Here is a 9,003-nt window from a genome sequence, read left to right as displayed (position 1 = left end):
CGACGTTGTTTGCGTTGCAGTGCTTCTTTAAGTGTGATGAGATATGCAAAGGAAATCATATACCTATCTCGATGGCTTGCGGATAGAGAGTCAGTTTTTCACTCCTCATTTGCGGTTCAATTGCAAGAGTGTGTATTGCCTGTTTTCCCGGAAAGAAAATAGACGGCTGTGTCACTCAGTATGCATAAACCGCTCGTCGGTTTGTTGTACGCTGTCAACGGAAATTATAGCAATTCTATTTGTCTCATAAGAGAGATATTGTGACAAAGTCAGAATAGCAGTCTTCATGAAAGGACTGGTTTGTCCCATTCTAAAGTTATTTTCTCCAGGCGTAATCTGCAAGCTTCATTCTTGAAACCCCTTGAAATGTTTTGTGCAAACATATTATTGCTCCAACCAATGCCAAACTCATCAGGAAAAAAACAAAAACGATACAAGGACTGGTAATTATGAGCAGTGCATCCAACATTATTGGTACACCACGGGGAACACAACTACCCTCTTACAAAAAAAAAAAAAAAAGACTCATACACATCTACCTTGCAGTCTCATATTGCTCAGCACTTGAAACAAACATATATCTCTATCAAGCCGCAAGAGAATAACATCCTCCGTTTTGCGCAGAGGAGGTGTGTCTCCTTTTACCTTGCTGAGAGAGGGAGACTGACTGAAGAGGGGAGAGAAGCTACCTCTGTTTTGTTCACTCCTCTCTCTAACTGGTAGTGTTTGACTTCCCCCAGCCAGGAGTGGGTAATTCTGGAGCCCTGTGTGAGGTTGTTAGATCACTGAGGCCCAAGACAGCACCATTCTTTGCAGACCCTTGACAGCAAATATGTGGTAATGATATTGTCTCCTGCTGGGTAATAACACACAATTCAGACTGCCACATACTGCAGGCGACGGTGGAAAAAAATAAATAAAATAGAGGGCAGGGGGAAAAAAAAAAAAAAGAAATTACACTGAAGTAGTGGAGGAAAATGACAAGAGAAAGGTCTCATCGTCAAGTTGTTCACACCGCATGACTCTGTAGTGGGAACAAATGTTTTATTTAACAGTCTACACAAAAGAATGTTGTCGGAGAATAGGTATGAGGTCAAATATGCATTTATTATTTCATTATTATCTTTTACTAGAATGAAATGGTACCCCGCTCCAAAAAAAAAAAAAACAATCAAGTGAGAGCTGCAGTCCAATGCAAAATTATTTTTTGTGCTTTATTGCCATTCATAAATCTGGTCAAAGAATCACCTTCAAATTAGAGTAAAACAGCATAATTATGCTATTTGCCAAAAACTTCACTCAGTTGTATAATTGGCCATATAATTTCTTTTGAGCATCATTTAAATTGATTTTATATTTGGACAAAATATTCTGTATAAAACTATTATATAATGTTCAAAATAAAGACATTTTTGGAACCTGTGTATTAGTCGTCATGGTTACACCAATAATGTAAAAAATTAACTTCTGATATGGACCTTGGGGGCGACCATGTGCCTGCATTAGTTTACTATTACTCACATTTTGGATTAAAGAACAAAATCAATGACATTTTAAAGCAATGACATTTTGAAGCAAACCTTTTAAGCCTAATTTTTGAATAGAATGTTTGAATAGACTGGAGGTCAACCAGCTTCTACTTTTGTTGAGATTTTATTAAATAATCATGTTTTCCTTGCGTAAATCAGTACGCAACATTGAATTGATGCAATAATGTCCGTTAACAAAACATGCCTTCTAGTGACTAAAGCTTTTGTGGTCAGACTGCATAATTAGTGGCTAATAGAAGCAGTATTTCCCTTGCCATGGAGACCTTGCATTCTTAACCAGACCACACTGGCAGCTTCAACCTTGACCTTTGTGTTGCTCCACTTGCAACTCAGCTTGTAACTGTCAACACCATCCATCACTGGCCAATCAGGGCCAGGGCTCGGGGCCAGTCACCCCGCTGTACTGTGAAATTGTGGCTTGTGGTCCATAATGTAGACAAGACTATTGGCACAATACATCAAGCTTCAGTGGGGGCCGGGCTCCTCTGAGCTAGTCTATTAGCCTCCTGCTGAGCGCCTGGCTGCATGGACTTATTCCTGGGGATAAGAGTGCTACGTCTGGATGTCGAGACACTGGCCTTTGCCATACTCAGGCCTGAGGCTGGATGTCAATCAAACCCTGCTCGGAAAGTTCATGCACTTGCCAAGTTCAACAAACTAATATTTTTCTGTCTAAGAGAATACAGATCATATTAAGGGGCTGTTTTCAAGAGACTGTTATTGTCAATATTTTAGAGAATGAAAAGTATTTGAAAACAAATGTTGAATAATCGTTGAAAATTATATAATTATTAATTCTGTGTAAAGAATTAAATTGGTGAAACTGGAGGTCATAGTGTGTTAAGTTACATGAACAAAAACTATTGGGTAATACTTTTCTTCAGACATATTTCAAAAGTGGCTGTTTTCAAGGGAATTGAATTTTACATTTCTTTCTACACTTTCTATACATCCAGTATTTTCCTCACAACTGAGGAAAATTTGTACATCCGCCAAGAACGAAAAAAATTGTGCGCTAGCCTAAAATTAAAAGCAAGTTAAAAAAAAAGAATAACGTGATAGAAGAAGCAAATAAAAAGGGTAGCCTTGATAGCAGCAGAGGAGAGGCTCATTGAAATGGAAGAATTTTTTTGTGCCACCTCAGTTCACAAGTGAACTGGGCATTGAAATGCGTTCATTCTGTGAATCTCAGATTTGCATAACCTAGACAGAAGCACTCAAGTGATTGAATTGAGGTATGTTGCAGTGAAAAGACAAGAAAAAAAAGAAATTTCCAGATAAATTAGAACACATTTTTTTACACCAAGGTAATTACAGAATTAACCTTAACTTCCAGTACGACAAGGCTTTAAATGCTGCTCTTCATCACAAAGTATTTGATGTTTTGGACTCTTTTAGTATGCAAACTTCTAGGACAACTACCAAAACATCGTTTGCTCATAGCAATACTTTTGACAACAGTGTTACTGTTACAATATTTCGTGTTGAGACCAGCCTTTTATAAGAGAAGCTTGGAACCTTGTGGCACCATTTTGGGAGCCTTTTGTGTTGACGGTTTCAAAGCAAAGTAAATAAAATAGGCCTGAAAGAGGTTGTGTTGAAAGACTTGATGAGGCAAACTTTTCATTGCATGCTTCTTATAGTAGATAGGCCTGATGAGTGGAACATGAGGCCAAAAAAAGCACTCACCTTTGGATTGATTGTCCATTTTCAACTTTGCATGCCTTCTGACACATCATTTTCCTTGGTAATCACTTCAAACTAGTGATGCAGAAATGAAGCTTCTTTATGCACTCCAGCCAAAAGTTTTACTCATGGTTCAAACTTTATGGTGATTCATTTGCTCTATAGAGCCATCAAGTGGTCAAGAAGACCGAGAAGTAAGACGTATGTATATAGAGAATGAAATAAGATTAGTTGTACTAAGTTCATTTTGTTTCTCTTGTCAATCACTTTTTATTTATTTCTTTTATCCCAAACAAATGCATCCTAAAATAAATTGTTTGTGATAAAAGAACCCAAAAAAAAGTGATGAAATAAGATTGTAGGCTAAACAAGACGACCATAAATAGCGATATTACAGTTTTAGCAGTTTATAGTGTAAATATGGATAAATGGATAAGAACAATATTCATGAATATAAATTAGGTATAACTTTAAAACCTGTCAAAAGTGTGACTGACGATCTTCCCGTCCTTTGGCTGCTTGCTGTAGTACGAGTTTCCCTGTTGTGCTACCAGCCGACGATGGACATTAAAAGTCATTACCAGTGATGATACCAATGTTGTGGTGTATTGCATTTGGGTTAGACTCTTATCAGTGCGTGCAGAATGTGTTTTGATTTACTTCAACAAGAGGGACATCTGAGTGTAGCATTCGTGTGTGTTGTCATGTTCACGCAGTCAGGTAAGCTTCTCTAATTGCTGTGGGATGCATTAGCACTCAGCTGCCTCTCCTTCTCTTTGCCTGTGCCTTTGTTTTTCCCCAAGCCAGAAGACAATCAGAGCAGAAGGGTCATTTTCTGCAAGAGCTCACCTCCCTCCTCCAAGCATCCGTCCCTGACAGCCTCACGCTCGGCAGGAGCCCTAAATTAACACTTGACGCTTGCGAGGCTCGGCTCTGATGAGGCTGCAGAGAGACAAAATGTCAGAAAACAAACACTCCATCATTTTTGCTTCATTTCCTCCGACACTGGTGAAACACACTCACCTAGATGGCTGCGGTGACACTCAGCTTTATTTGTTGCCGCCGATACGGTGCCTTCGGGCCGACGACAATTATGACAGTGATGAATAAAGAGTGTTGAGTAGAAATGGTTAATTGGTTAAGTGCAATTATGCCTAGTGACATCTCGTTTATCTAATTATCATAAAGGATTAAGAAGTACAAATTGAACATAATCTGCTCCCGGATACTGGTGACAGGAGGTAATAACAAAAATTTGTTTCGGAGTTAAATTGTCATAATGAAAATGATGGACACGGACTACAGAAAAACAGGCAACTAAATCCAAGCAACGGGACGAAACATTAAGGCTGACCTGGAGAAGACATAAGTGGCTGGAGAGAGCTGATTGGTCCATCCAAGGAACAGGACTGACCTAACAAGGTAGACATATTGTGCAGACATAAAAACAAAATCAAATCACTCATATAGGCTGAAATTCTAAGAGGTTCTCCAAGTCTTCACAACAAATTTACTGTGATGATTCTAATGGCATCACTAGTCCTAATAACCAGACTAAAATAGTACAAATGGTAAAAAAAAAATCTTGAGAAGAGTGGTGCGGAGTCATGTACATGTGTTTTCTTTATGATTTTTCTTGGAAAGGATTTCAAAGGCATTTAGAGAGCTCTCTCTTTTTTTTTTTAATCCCAAAGAGACACTTTGTTATTTAAAGTGAAATTTTAACATTCTACTGTATATTTATCATCGATTCTCAAATTGTTCTTCTCTTAATAACTCTTGTTGACATTTTGAAGAAAGTGTCACGGAGTTACAGTCACTTGATATTGTTTGGCCCAAAACATTTTATCCATTTAATCCACTGTGTTGCAAAGTAATAATGTTGTGTATGTTTACACATTATGTCCGCAATTTTTTGAATCACTATCGTATGTCATATTATTTTCTTTTTCTTCAGCCGACTCCCCACAGTTGAGAAACATAACAGGTCATAAAATAACTGAGGTGAACATTTGTTATCATGGTCAGAAACCACGGAACCCAAGCCATTAATTAATTAATTAATTCATGTTTGGTTCTTCTAGTATATGGCAAACAACGGGAAGGTTAGTGACATAGAGACGTGTGACGACCGGCTTGCCAATATCATAGACAACACTGTTGCTTGAAAAATGTCCAAACATTTCTTTTAATGTGAGAAATAATAGATTATTATGACTTGGATCAATCATCGTTCTACTCGAATATTTGTTTCTGCATATTAACTACCCTTGTCCTAACACGGCACCAAGGCTGAACAGTGCAGCATGTATGACACTATTTAAAGCCTACTTCACTTTCGATGCCCCCAAGCGAGTTTGGATAGCATTGACGTCGATTTGTTTTTTTTCTTTGCACCGCGTGAGAGTTTGTTTACATGAGAGGGATTGGAGTTATAGTGATCTAAGCAAATTGCAGCAGAAGGTACTTCAGATGGGAACGACTGCAATTAGCGTGCTCTTAAATGTGGAATGTGTTTTTGTTTACGCGGGGCTGCTGATCTGTGACTTAATGCGGGGGCGTCCAACAGGCAGGTTAAAATCACTTGCCATGCCGGAGATCATCATCATGAGCTTCCAATTGTCAGCAGCGAGGAATAATAAATGCAGCGTACGGCTGACACTCTTAACACCATCCTGTGCGGCTAGCCACATTCTCTGTTTATGTGTACTTTTGTTTTGCCGAGTGGATCATTTAAAAAAAAAAAATACTTCTGTTTATGTGCGTTTGCATGCAGAGATGTTCATTTATTCTTAGAGTTGAGCCCTTTCTTAATCTCCGCATCTACACTGGAGAGATATGGTCCATAACTCATTAGGAGTCTATTAAATTTTGCTAGTGAGCTCAGTTCGTCAATGAGTGATTATATTTTAGATGAGGACAGCGTCAAGCTCAAGTAAGATTTAATTCAGCCTTCCATCCCATGGAACAATTGAGATTTTATCGTGGATTAAAGTGGGGGGATATACATAGCTCCTTATTTAAAATATGCACATCTGTAATTATCGATGCCTAAAAAGGCAATGTAACAATTAGCAGCCTGCCTGCCCACCCTAAATAAAAACAGCTTTAAAAAACAATTGGTCACACCGGTAGCACGATTCGAACCGGAAACACGTCTCTAAAGAGGTCTTGAGAAAGATGAAGAGAGGCTGGTGAAGAGGAGGCACGAAAGAAATAAAGAAGAAACAGGAAGTTGGGGAGTGCTGAATAGGGGGACCATGGTAATCAGGTGACAGCGTGACAAAGTTGTGCTTGTTCAAATGGAAATCTTCCCAGACTTCCTCCTTCTTGGCCCCCTCCAGTCCACTGCGAATGCTAAGCTCCAGCTTCTGAAGTGGCAACACTTGAGATGGTGAAAGTGACAACAACTTAACATAAGCTGAAGGGCTAAAGTGAAAGTCAGTACAACACCCCTCCCCCCCCAAACCAACTTCTCATCTTCCCCACATTCCTCACTCCCTCAATGTCAGCCATCTTGCCTGCTCCACCCCACTAAGGTGATATCCCACCATGTAATATACTTAGATTGATGAATGGGGTCTCCCCCCAAAAAAACGTTTCACTGTTACCGTTGCTTCTTCCATCCACTTTGAGTCATAGGTGGCACCAAGCAGAACTGGAGGCATGTAATCCGTCCAAATCCAGCCTTTTCCGAGGAGCGTTAAACCAGGAATGTTGTGTGTGGGTCACTGGATTAGACAGAATTCATGGTGGTAGCTTGGCTGGAGAGGTGGAATTTGAGGAGTATGGAAAAGAGAGAGGAGTCTCAACTGCTTTTGTATTAAAATGAGCTAACCAGGTGGTCTCCTTCCCTAAAATGGACACAGTGTGTCAAGTAATCTGAAAAGCCTCGGGTGTTTGTTGCTCATTGGACAGAAGCTTGCTAAAAAGAGGGAGCGAAAGAAAAATAAAGGAGAGATGGGTGGGATGGGGGCTGACCATTGAGGCCTCAGTGAAATGTCTGTCAGGCTTGGTTTACCACAATCACAGCAGTGATTAGCCCCCTTTTGATGACAGGTTTAGTTTTCTGTCCATTGGTAAGAAAGTGAGAATGGACAGGGAGGGTGGGGGCGAGGGGCGTTTGGGCGAATGAGGTTACTTTGCTTTGGGGGACTCGGCGCGGTGGGCGTTTACACGCACAGGAAAAAAGGGTGGGCTTCGGATGGATGTATTAATGTCGTGTACCGGGGAGCTCCTACGTAATTTCCCAGCGGGTCGCGGGGTCAGGTTTGTATTTAGTTAGTGGTAATGATCTCGTTAGGGATCTGAATGGACCACCGTCTAAGCCCATTGAGGGGAGCGAGTGTGCCTCCCCATCCCCCACCCCTGCCTGCCTTGTGTGGGCTTACACAGCCCGTGAACTGTGATTAATGGACTTCCAGGGCTTAATAACTTGCAAAACAGTATTAAACAAGGGAGGCCCCGGGACAATCGGCGAGGCTACCCAGGCGGAGTAGGAGGCGGCTGTAAACAGCGCCCGGCAACAATTGCAATGCATGGAATTACCCGAGACGGGACACTCACAATGCTACAGCTGGCTAGTGGCAGGGAGCCAGGCCCTGGGAGAAAGCTCCACTGGTGCTTCCAGGTGGCCCAGCGCAGGCCAAGGCTTTTCAGTTTGGTAAGTGTTAAAAAAAATAGAAGGGGAGAAAGGCTACGTTTGTGATTGAGAGACAGTGAGAGGAAGCCATTGAGCGGAGACAAGAAAGAGATTAAAGAGCACAGAGAGTGATAAGCAGATAATGGAGGAATACATTCAATGGAACAAGTAATCCTTGACATGCAAGCGCAAATATGAAGCCCTTTGTTTCTTGTGTCTAATTCAAGACAGAATGTGCATAGAGGCAAAGCGAGAATAGCCAAGACAGATACAACACACTCATCTGTCTAAGTGTGCATACATACCATCCCCCCCCCCCCCATATTCTTCTGTCCCACCCCCGTGCCCTCTTGTGTGCAAACAGCATGGAGTCATGAGTACTGATGTGTTCAGACCACCCTCCACTCTCTTGTATGGCCATTTAATGTTTAGACATGCACAATTTCTAGCATTTTAAAAGACTCACGAACACACACAAAGTACATCAAATGAGTCGGTTTTACAATGAAATCTTCAATTGCCCTAAAAATTTAAAACTGCAGTAAGTTCAGAGAGTTTGTGGTGCCGCCGAATTATACGAAGGGCTTAGAATGGGGTGTGTTCAAATATTGTTACAAATAAATTTCAATTTTTTTTTCTTCCCACAAGCGAGACAATTCGTTTGATATAATAAAATGATCCAAGTTTATCATCATCTCATTGGGCAGTTTATATCGTAAATAAAATCGATCTAACTAGATAGAAAAGCTTCGCTGTTGGTTTTGTTCGACACTTGTTCTCTCCTGAGTGTTTGTCTTCTCTTAACTGGGTCTCATCTCCAAATGTATGACACTGGGGTCATCCTAATCTTCTTGCAGTGCAGATTAGGGATAACTGGCACAAAAGATCACTCCAGCATATCTCCAAAATATTTGCCCAAACCCTTTACCCTTTAATCAGGTTACTGAGCACCAATCCGGTGCTCCCTCCAAAATGAAAACATTTGATGAATTGTATACAAAAAACACAATTTATGGTGGAATACTGTGATTAGTCCTATCAATCATACTTTTTATTTCCTTTTCTCATCTTAATTATTGTATTCATTTCTTACGTCGTGCATCTGCAAAAACCTTTGAATTGGAT

The 9,003-nt window shown here is 40.5% G+C and overlaps 1 long non-coding RNA gene across 1 annotated transcript; it reads right to left on the bottom strand.

Moving 5' to 3' along the window:
* Window positions 1-3,376: 3,376 nt before the first annotated feature.
* LOC147045498 (uncharacterized) lies at window positions 3,377-6,987 on the bottom strand. The gene is made up of 4 exons (XR_015068369.1): window positions 6,848-6,987; window positions 4,591-4,650; window positions 4,260-4,310; window positions 3,377-4,178 (listed from the first exon to the last, which is right to left on the bottom strand). It is a non-coding gene; the product is annotated as an uncharacterized LOC147045498 (long non-coding RNA).
* Window positions 6,988-9,003: the final 2,016 nt, after the last annotated feature.

This window comes from Syngnathus leptorhynchus, chromosome 15 (assembly GCF_054491065.1).
Source record: "Syngnathus leptorhynchus isolate UIUO chromosome 15, UIUO_Slep, whole genome shotgun sequence".
NCBI classification, from domain to species: Eukaryota; Metazoa; Chordata; class Actinopteri; order Syngnathiformes; family Syngnathidae; genus Syngnathus; species Syngnathus leptorhynchus.
Note: the sequence above shows the minus strand (reverse complement) of the source record. Positions and strands in the feature narration are given on the sequence as shown.